Source organism: Oncorhynchus mykiss, chromosome 2 (assembly GCF_013265735.2).
Source record: "Oncorhynchus mykiss isolate Arlee chromosome 2, USDA_OmykA_1.1, whole genome shotgun sequence".
NCBI classification, from domain to species: domain Eukaryota; kingdom Metazoa; phylum Chordata; class Actinopteri; order Salmoniformes; family Salmonidae; genus Oncorhynchus; species Oncorhynchus mykiss.
The window spans coordinates 70210326-70218940 of record NC_048566.1 but is presented as its reverse complement, the minus strand read 5'-3'; the positions used below and the strand labels follow the sequence as shown (position 1 = coordinate 70218940).

The following is an 8615-nucleotide window of genomic DNA, read 5'->3' as shown; positions in this document are numbered from 1 at the left end:
ATGTGGTTACATAAACTCTACACTATTGACACTGATTGTGGGAAACATTTTATTTATAGATCATTTCAGTAGAAACAATTACTTTGCAACGAGAGCAAAGAAAAAAAAATACAGTAAGATGCCTGACAGCTGACACTTTCTAAAAGTGCATGAGTCCTGTTGTGGTGCAGGCCCAGCCCTGGTTACATCTGCTACCAGGAGGTGCTGCAGGGCCAGCCTTGTGTCCATTTTTTGTTGTCTGCTGCTCTAGCTCCTCCTGGGGTATCTAGAAATGCCATTGTTAGGTTCCAGTCCAGTGTGGTAGAGTCCAGAGAGGGGTCAATGTTCTTGAAGGCAGCCACAGTCACCTCTGTGAATCACAAACACAATGCCCCTGATGATCCTTTCAAAACAAATCATTACTAATGCAAATGTCTGTGAACAAGGGGTATAACACATCTTTGCCACAGGTAACAGTCAGCAATGGCAGTCTAAGTCTTTTTCTTGTAAAGGTTGTGTTTGTGTGGTAGTACAGTATGCGACTGTATTGCAATAATAGCATGGAGTGGTGCTATTGTACACATACTTCTATCAAAAAGGGAGAGCGCGGAATTATGTGGACTGAGGTGTGAAACTAGGGACTGAGAACCAAAAACTATTGGTTATTACCTCTGTACGTCTTGTGGGGTGGCAGGTAGCCTAGTGGTTAGAGCGTTGGTCCAGTAACCCAAAGGTTGCTGGATTGAATCCCGAGCTGATGAGGTAAAAATCTGTCGTTCTGCCCCTGAACAAGGCAGTTAACCCACTGTTCACCGGTAGGCTGTCATTGGAAATAATAATTTCTTCTTAACTGACTTGCCTAGTTAAATAAAATATATATATTTTTAAATGTATAGTATCATTTTGGTGTTGACGAATGCCCTCTAATAATCTATAAACCCACTCCCCAGGCTTTTCCCCATCTTGGCTCTCCTCATGCTGGTGTAGAAATTCTGGAAGATGGCTGCTCTCATCTCTCTGAAGATAAATACATTTAGAATAAATATTACAGAGTCAAAGAGTGTGTGAAATATGAACTGATTATTTTGAAAGCAAAAAGGTAACAGTTCACCTTCCCATCCTCAATGACCTTCTCCTTCCAAACCTCATAGATGTATCTCATATCAGCCTTCTTTAGCCTATGGTTCCTCAACTGTCCCTCATAGCACAGGTACATGGGCACATCATCAGAAGTACCCTAAGTGGACACAGGCTGAAGACATGTTGACCATGCCATTATTTTCGGAAATGTGTTGTTGATGTTCAGGTAGTTAGAAAGTTCAGCAGGGAGGGAGGTTTACCAGTCCAGTGTAAAGACTGAGATCTTCTACTAGCATTATATCCAGACGCCGCTTGCTGGATTGGTCCTTAGAGAGCTCTGACCAACACTCACTACCTCCCAGCACATCTGTAATCACACAGTTGTGTAAATGTTCTGATCTAAAACTGTTGATAGTGATTCTGTCACAAAGCAAAACTCTACAGTGGCTTGCTAAAGTATTCACCCCGCTTGGCATTTTTCTTATTTTGTTGCCTTACAACCTGGAATTAAAATAGATTTTTGGGGGGGTTGTATCATTTGAATTACACAACATGCCTACCACTTTGAAGATGCAAAATATTTTTTAATTGTGAAACAAAAAATAGATAATAGCAAAAAAATGAAAACTTGGGGGTGCATAACTATTCACCCCCTCAAAGTCAATACTTTGTATAGCCACCTTCTGCAGCAATTACAGCTGCAAGTCTCTTGGGGTATGTCTCTATAAGCTTGGCACATCCATCATTCTTCATGGCAAAACTGCTCCAGCTCCTTCAAGTTGGATGGGTTCTGCTGGTGTACAGCAATCTTTAAGTCATACCACAGAATCTCAATTGGATTGAGGTTTGGGCTTTGATTAGGCCATTCCAAGACATTTAAATGATTCCTCAGGAATTCACTTGAGTGTTGCTTTAGCAGTATGCTTAGGGTCATTGTCCTGCTGGAAGGTGAACCTGTCCCAGTCTCAATTCTCTGGAAGACTGAAGCAGGTTTTCCTCAAGAATATCCTTCAATTCTGACCAGTGTACCAGTCCCTGCTGATGAAAAACATCCCCACAGCATGATACTGCGATGGTGTTCTCAGGGTGATGAGAGGAGTTGGGTTTGTGCCAGACATAGCGTTTTCCTTGATGGCCAAAATGCTCAATTTTAGTCTCATCTGACCAGAATACCTATTCCATATGTTTTGGGAGTCTCCCACATGCTTTTTGGCAAACACTAAACGTGTTTGCTTATTTTTTCTTTAAGCAATGGCTTTTTTCTGGCCATTCCGCCATAAAGCCCAGCTCCATGGAGTGTACGGCTTAAAGTGGTCCTATGAACAGATACTCCAATCTCCACTGTGGAGCTTTGCAGCTCCTTCAGGGTTATCTTTGGTCTCTTTGTTGCCTCTCTGATTAATGCTCTTCTTGCCTGGTCCGTGTGTTTTGATGGGCGGCCTTCTCTTGGCAGGTTTGTTGTGGTGCCATATTCTTAAAATTTCTTAATAATGGATTTAATGGTGCTCTGTGGGATGTTCAAAATATCCGTTTTTTTTTTATAACCCAACCTTGACCTGTACTTCTCCACAACTTTGTCCCTGACCTGTTTGGAGAACTCCTTGGTCTTCATGCTACCGCTTGCTTGGTGGTGCCCCTTGCTTAGTGGTGTTGCAGATTCTGGGGCCTTTCAGAACAGGTCTATATATACTGAGATCATGTGACACTTAGGTGCACACAGGTGTACTTTAAATAATTATGTGTTTAAATAATTATGTGACTTCTGAAGGTAATTGGTTGCACCAGATTTTATTTAGGGGCTTCATAGCAAAGGTGGTGAATACATATGTACACACCACTTTTCTGTTTTTTATTTTTTAGAATTTGTAAAAATTTCTTAGTGATCCCTTCCCGTGCCAATCTCGTTTGATAACACCCAGTGAAATAGCAGTGCGCCAATCCCGTTTGACAACACCCAGTGAAATAGCAGCGCGCCAAATTCAAAAACAGAAATACTCATAATAATAATTCATAACTCATACAAGTGTTATACATGGGTTTAAAGATTAACTTCTTGTTAATCCAGCCACAGTGTCAGATTTCAAAAAGGCTTTACGTTGAAAGCAAACCATGTTATTATCTGAGGATGGCACCCCATCAAACATACACATGAAAATCATAATTCAGCCCGCCAGGCACAACACAAAAGTCAGAAATAACATATAATGCATGCCTTACCTTTGAAGATCTTCTTCTGTTGGCACTCCAATATGTCCATTAAACATCACAAATGGTCCTTTTGTTCGATAAATTCTGTCGTTATATATCCAAAATGTCTATTTATTTGGCGCGTATGATTCAGAAAATACATCGGTTCCAACTCCCGCAACATGACTACACATTATCTAATTAGTTACCTGTAAACTTGATCCAAACATTTCAAACAACTTTCCTAATCCAACTTTAGGTATTTTTAAACATAAATAATCAATCAAATTTAAGACGGAATAAACTGTGTTCAATACCGGAGGAAAACCAAGTGGAGCGTGCTTTCAGGTCGCGCGCCTCAACCACAACAGTACACTTCACTCGACCCTCATTCTGGACAGCCCTACTTCTTCATTTCTCAAAGGAAAAACACCAACAAATTTCTAAAGACTGTTGACATCTAGTGGAAGCGATAGGAACTGCAAGCAAATGCCTTAGAATTCTAGATTTCCATTGAAACCCCATTGAAAAGAGAGTGTCCTTGGGCTTTCGCCTGCCAAATAAGTTCTGTTATACTCACAAGACATCATTCAAACAGTTTTAGAAACGTCAGAGTGTTTTCTATCCAAATCTAATTATATGCATATCCTAGCTTCTGGGCCTGAGTAGCAGGCAGTTTACTTTGGGCACACTTTTCATCCGGATGTAAAAACAGTGCCCCCTAGCCTTAAGTTTTAAACAAGTTATTTTTTTCATTTCACTAAACCTATTTGGACTATTTTGTGTATGTCCATTACATGAAATCCAAATAAAAATAAATTTATATTACAGGTTGTAAATCACCAAAATAGGAAAAACGCCAAGGGGGATGAATACTTTTGCAAGGCACTGTAAATGCTTTCGGCATTACTACCAACAATACCATAGTACAAATGGGAAGGGGAAAAATACTGAAAACCTAAAGCAGTTTTTCCTATGTGATACCTGCTCCCATTCAGGCCTCTCTGAAGCCATTCAGTTCTCCCCGGAGGCTGTGACCTGCTTGTGCGCCTCAAGCAGTGTGTCATATTCAGTTTTTCTGCAGGGTCTCCATATGGGAAAGGTGCAAATAGAGATTCCAAACGAATTGAAGTGAATCTGCTGTGGTTGAATAAAATATTTTACTGTAATGTACTGTACCTTGAGCAAGTTCTCTTTGTGGGTATGGTCCAGCGTCTCCCAGTCACGGCGGGGCATTACATCTCCATACTCAGCATGCGATCGATTTAGCTCCACCTCGGCTTTAGTCAGGTCCTCTCGACACACCTTCAGAGCTAATTTCTCTTTAAATGGGTCCTATATTTCCACTTCTGATGGAAAGGAACGGGTGTTAAGAGTTGACATAACCCTGCAAACCTCTCTTCCATCAAGACTGTTGATGAATCATTATTTTTTCACCACCTTTCAGCTCTTCCTCTGGTTCCTCATCTGGTCCATAGCTCATGCTGCTGATGTTGGTGATGAGCAGCGTGCGAGCATCACATTCCTCTCTGTACATTAGATACTGAGCGGCGAGGTCTTCCTGCAGACAACACACCTGGGAAGAACAAGACAAAGAGCGATGAAGGAGGGTTCAGCCCATGCGTGGATGACATGAAACAGTGCTGCTCGGAGGTATTTTCAGAGCAGCAATGGTGTGATTGAGACTGACCCTAGTTGGTAAGCACTGTACCTGGTTCTACAGGGAACTTTGTTTCTCCCTCATGTTTTTAATAAACATTTGAAGCTGTTGGATCTCTTGCTTCAGGCCCCAGAGCCATATACTACGAAATCAGGTTTGAGGACTTAGCAAGGTAACTTTGGTCAACTCCGATTTCAATTAGGGATCACCGGTACCACGAAAGTGGCCCACCTTTTACCCAGGTATATTTCTATGGCAAACAAATCCTTCAGAACTAACCTGCTCCAGGCTGCTCTATTTATCCTTAATGAAGTGCCTGAGACACGAATTGAGGACCAATTAAATCAGATACCCTCCCTCTCGTAAAGATTGTGTCATCATCCCCTTCATTTGAGAAACTGATTAAATAGTTTTATTTTGTGTGTAGAAAAATTATGTTAAAATAACTATCACATTACACATTTAGTTAAAACAGTATTTGCTTTCCAAACTGTATGTTTTTTGCAACTGTCAGTTTAACTTTCGCAAATTTTAAAATTTGCGAAAGTTAAACAGTCACAACCAACCATAGACATATAAACCATATATGGCAGTTCCCATTCAAGTCAAGACTGGCATCCATTGCTAGTGTACTCATGAGTTTAACAGTCAAATTGATAGGGTTAGATGTTCCAACCCCATTCTATGGATGATATGTCTTTGGCCACAACCCAACAAGCTGTTCAGAAGGAGCAATAGGAGTGCGGAAAAAGGTGCTTGTGCATTGATAAGCACACCAAAGACGGCATTAGTTGTTGGATGGCAGGTAGCCTAGTGGTTAGAGTGTTGAGCCGGTAACCAAAAGGATGCTGGATCTAATCCCCGAGCTGACAAGGTACAAATCTGTCATTCTGCCCCTGAGCAAGGCAGTTAACCCACTAAGTCTTGGTGGTTCCAAACTTCTTCCATTCAAGAATGATGGGGGCCACTGTGTTCTTGGGAAACTTCAATGCTGCTGACATTTTTGGTACCCTTCCCTTGATTTGTGCCCCGACACAATCCTCTCTCGGAGGTCTACTGACAATTCCTTCAACCTAATGGCTTGGTTTTAGCTCTGACATGCACTGTCAACTGAGGAACCCTTATATAGATAGGTGTGTGCCTTTCCAAATCATGTTGAATCAATTGAATTTACCAAAAGTGGACTCTAATCAAATTGTAGAAACATCTCAAGGATAATCAATGGAAACAGGATGCACCTGAGCTCAATTTCGAGTCTCATAGCAAAGGGTCTGAATACTTATGTAAATAAGGTTCTGTTTTTTATTTTATCAAAAAATCTGTTTTTGCTTTGTCATTATAGGGTATTGTGTGTAGATTGATGAGGAAACAAATGTATTTAATCAATTTTAGAATAAGGCTGTAACATAACAAAATGTGGGAAAATTGAGGGGGTTTGAATAATTTCCGAATGCACTCTATATACTGTGTTCTATTCAAAGCTCATCCTATATAACTACTGCTGTACACACCTTTTCTATTCATGTACTGTCCATAATGTCTATACACACCATCATATATACATATATAATTATATTCTGGACTCCTGACATATTCCTGACATTGCTCGTTGTAATATTTAAAATTTTCCCTTTTTATTTTTTGGATTTGTGTGTATTGTTTTGCATTGTTAGGTATTACTGCACTGTTGGAGCTAAGAACATAAGCATTTTCCTACACCCATGATAACATCAAAAAAATGTGTACGCAACCAATAAAATGTGATTTGGTCCCCTTCTCACATTGCTGAGACCAGAACCAGATGAGCACGGAGGGGCACTAGCTCACGGATCTAGTCCCATAGGTATGCTGCAGAAATAGACATTGCAGTCAGATCAAATCCAACATCCTATAAGCATGAAATATGTAAGCCCCTCTCATACTTCCACTCATCCTTGTTGTGCTGTCCAGGCTCACATTCACCATAACACTATAGGCCTATATGCCACAATCACAAACATTCCATGCTGCAATGCTACACACCAAATGTGATTTCATTAAAAAAAGTATGTAAGACTGTAGCGGCTTGTACAGTATATATGACAGAGGGCAGATTTTGTGACTTGACAACCAAGTTATAGGCTGTATTCCTTATTGTAGTTAGGTAAATACCATGTAAATACCATGTACCAAACCCATGAAAATGTATGGATAACATGTATAAATTAAAAGGCAGATGGATGGGACGTGAAGTTTGACTTTTGGCAGAAGTGGGTCAAGAGCCTGCAGCTCCCTCTACAAGCTGCTCCAGAATCGTCGCTTCCCCACATCTGTAGCACATGATTGGTATCAGTCAATTCTTCCACAACTTTTAACTCTTTCATATGATACAGTCTTTCATATGATACTCCACCTGAAGTACTGTCTCCTCCCCTGCTGAACAACTTGAGTGGAGACATGGACAGGCCAGGTTGAGTAAACCTTACAAAACAATTAGCAAGCGAGGGGAAAGAATAGTTTAGTATGTGTCCATATCGCTATATCCAAAATATTAGAATCACGTTAGCTAACTGCTAACATTATATATCTTACTCTGTTTGATGCTAGACTCTACTGATGAGCCAGGACCTCCACTTGCCGCCCATTTCTTTTTTCGGCGTCATGTTGTTGATTGTCTGAGAAGTGATATGGAAACTACTACAATTAGATAGTTAGCTAGAAACATGTATTATTATGATTAGCTAGCATCATAGATAGTTTAGCGATGTATCTATCTGAGTGAGCTAGCAAGCTAAATTAGAGGCCACTTTCCGTTCAAACGACGACAAATGAAGCAAACAGGGGCGCTAGTTAGCGAATACATTACTGTAATAACACGTCGTCCCTCTTCCATTCGGCTAGCTATTAGCTTCAGGGACCCGGATGCATTGTTACGTTAACAACAATGTTACCATGGAAATGAAGGACCCAGGAAGGACCCCAAATAGTAGCCCATTCCGCTCCAGATACTTTTGTATCACAGGAGAACATTGCCAAAGAGAATGTGTAAAACAATATTTGGCTCAGGATTTAGTAATGTAGTGCATCGTCAATGTCTTGAACGGGAACAGTTTTGAATTTTTTTTTTCTTCTGCTCCCTTGAGTTTTCAAACACTAATCTTGCTCAAATACATCTATCAAGCATACCAATTTCAGAATCAGCCTAGGGAAAAGCAATGCTCTCGAGTTGAAATGGATGCAGCTGGCAGTTTGTCTGGCTCAATTAGGAATTGGAATACTAGTTGTAGTGGTCCGTTAGTTTCTTATTCAAACGACAGAGCAGCGGAATAATTCAGTTTGAGTCGTTAGACAAACTGGCTGTGACTGGCACACATAATCCACTAACATTGCATTTAAAAAATCTGGATTAGTTTGAGAAATATTTGAGACACAAAATCTTAATGAATGCATGCCAGAATGTAAATAATATGAGGAATTGCATTTCACAAATATCTTCTATAATAAGACTTGCGAGTTCAATATGTCCTGGGGTGTTATCATTAGTCCAAACAATTGCAACAGGGTTCCTATTGGACACATTCAGGTAGGTCCCTCCCCGTTCCCTTTGCTTCCGTTTAAGAAACGCTTTGCAACATAATCGGCGTAATAAATACGCCCCTGGTCCCGACCGTCAACAAAATACGACCGCATACAACCACTCGAAAACTACATTTCCTAGCTTCCTTTTCAC

At 40.5% G+C, this 8615-nt stretch overlaps 1 long non-coding RNA gene across 1 annotated transcript; it reads right to left on the bottom strand.

Moving 5' to 3' along the window:
* Positions 1–31: 31 nt before the first annotated feature.
* LOC110495051 lies at positions 32–8436 on the bottom strand. The gene is made up of 5 exons (XR_002469371.2): positions 7478–8436; positions 7299–7366; positions 4687–4822; positions 4426–4595; positions 32–349 (listed from the first exon to the last, which is right to left on the bottom strand). It is a non-coding gene; the product is annotated as an uncharacterized LOC110495051 (long non-coding RNA).
* Positions 8437–8615: the final 179 nt, after the last annotated feature.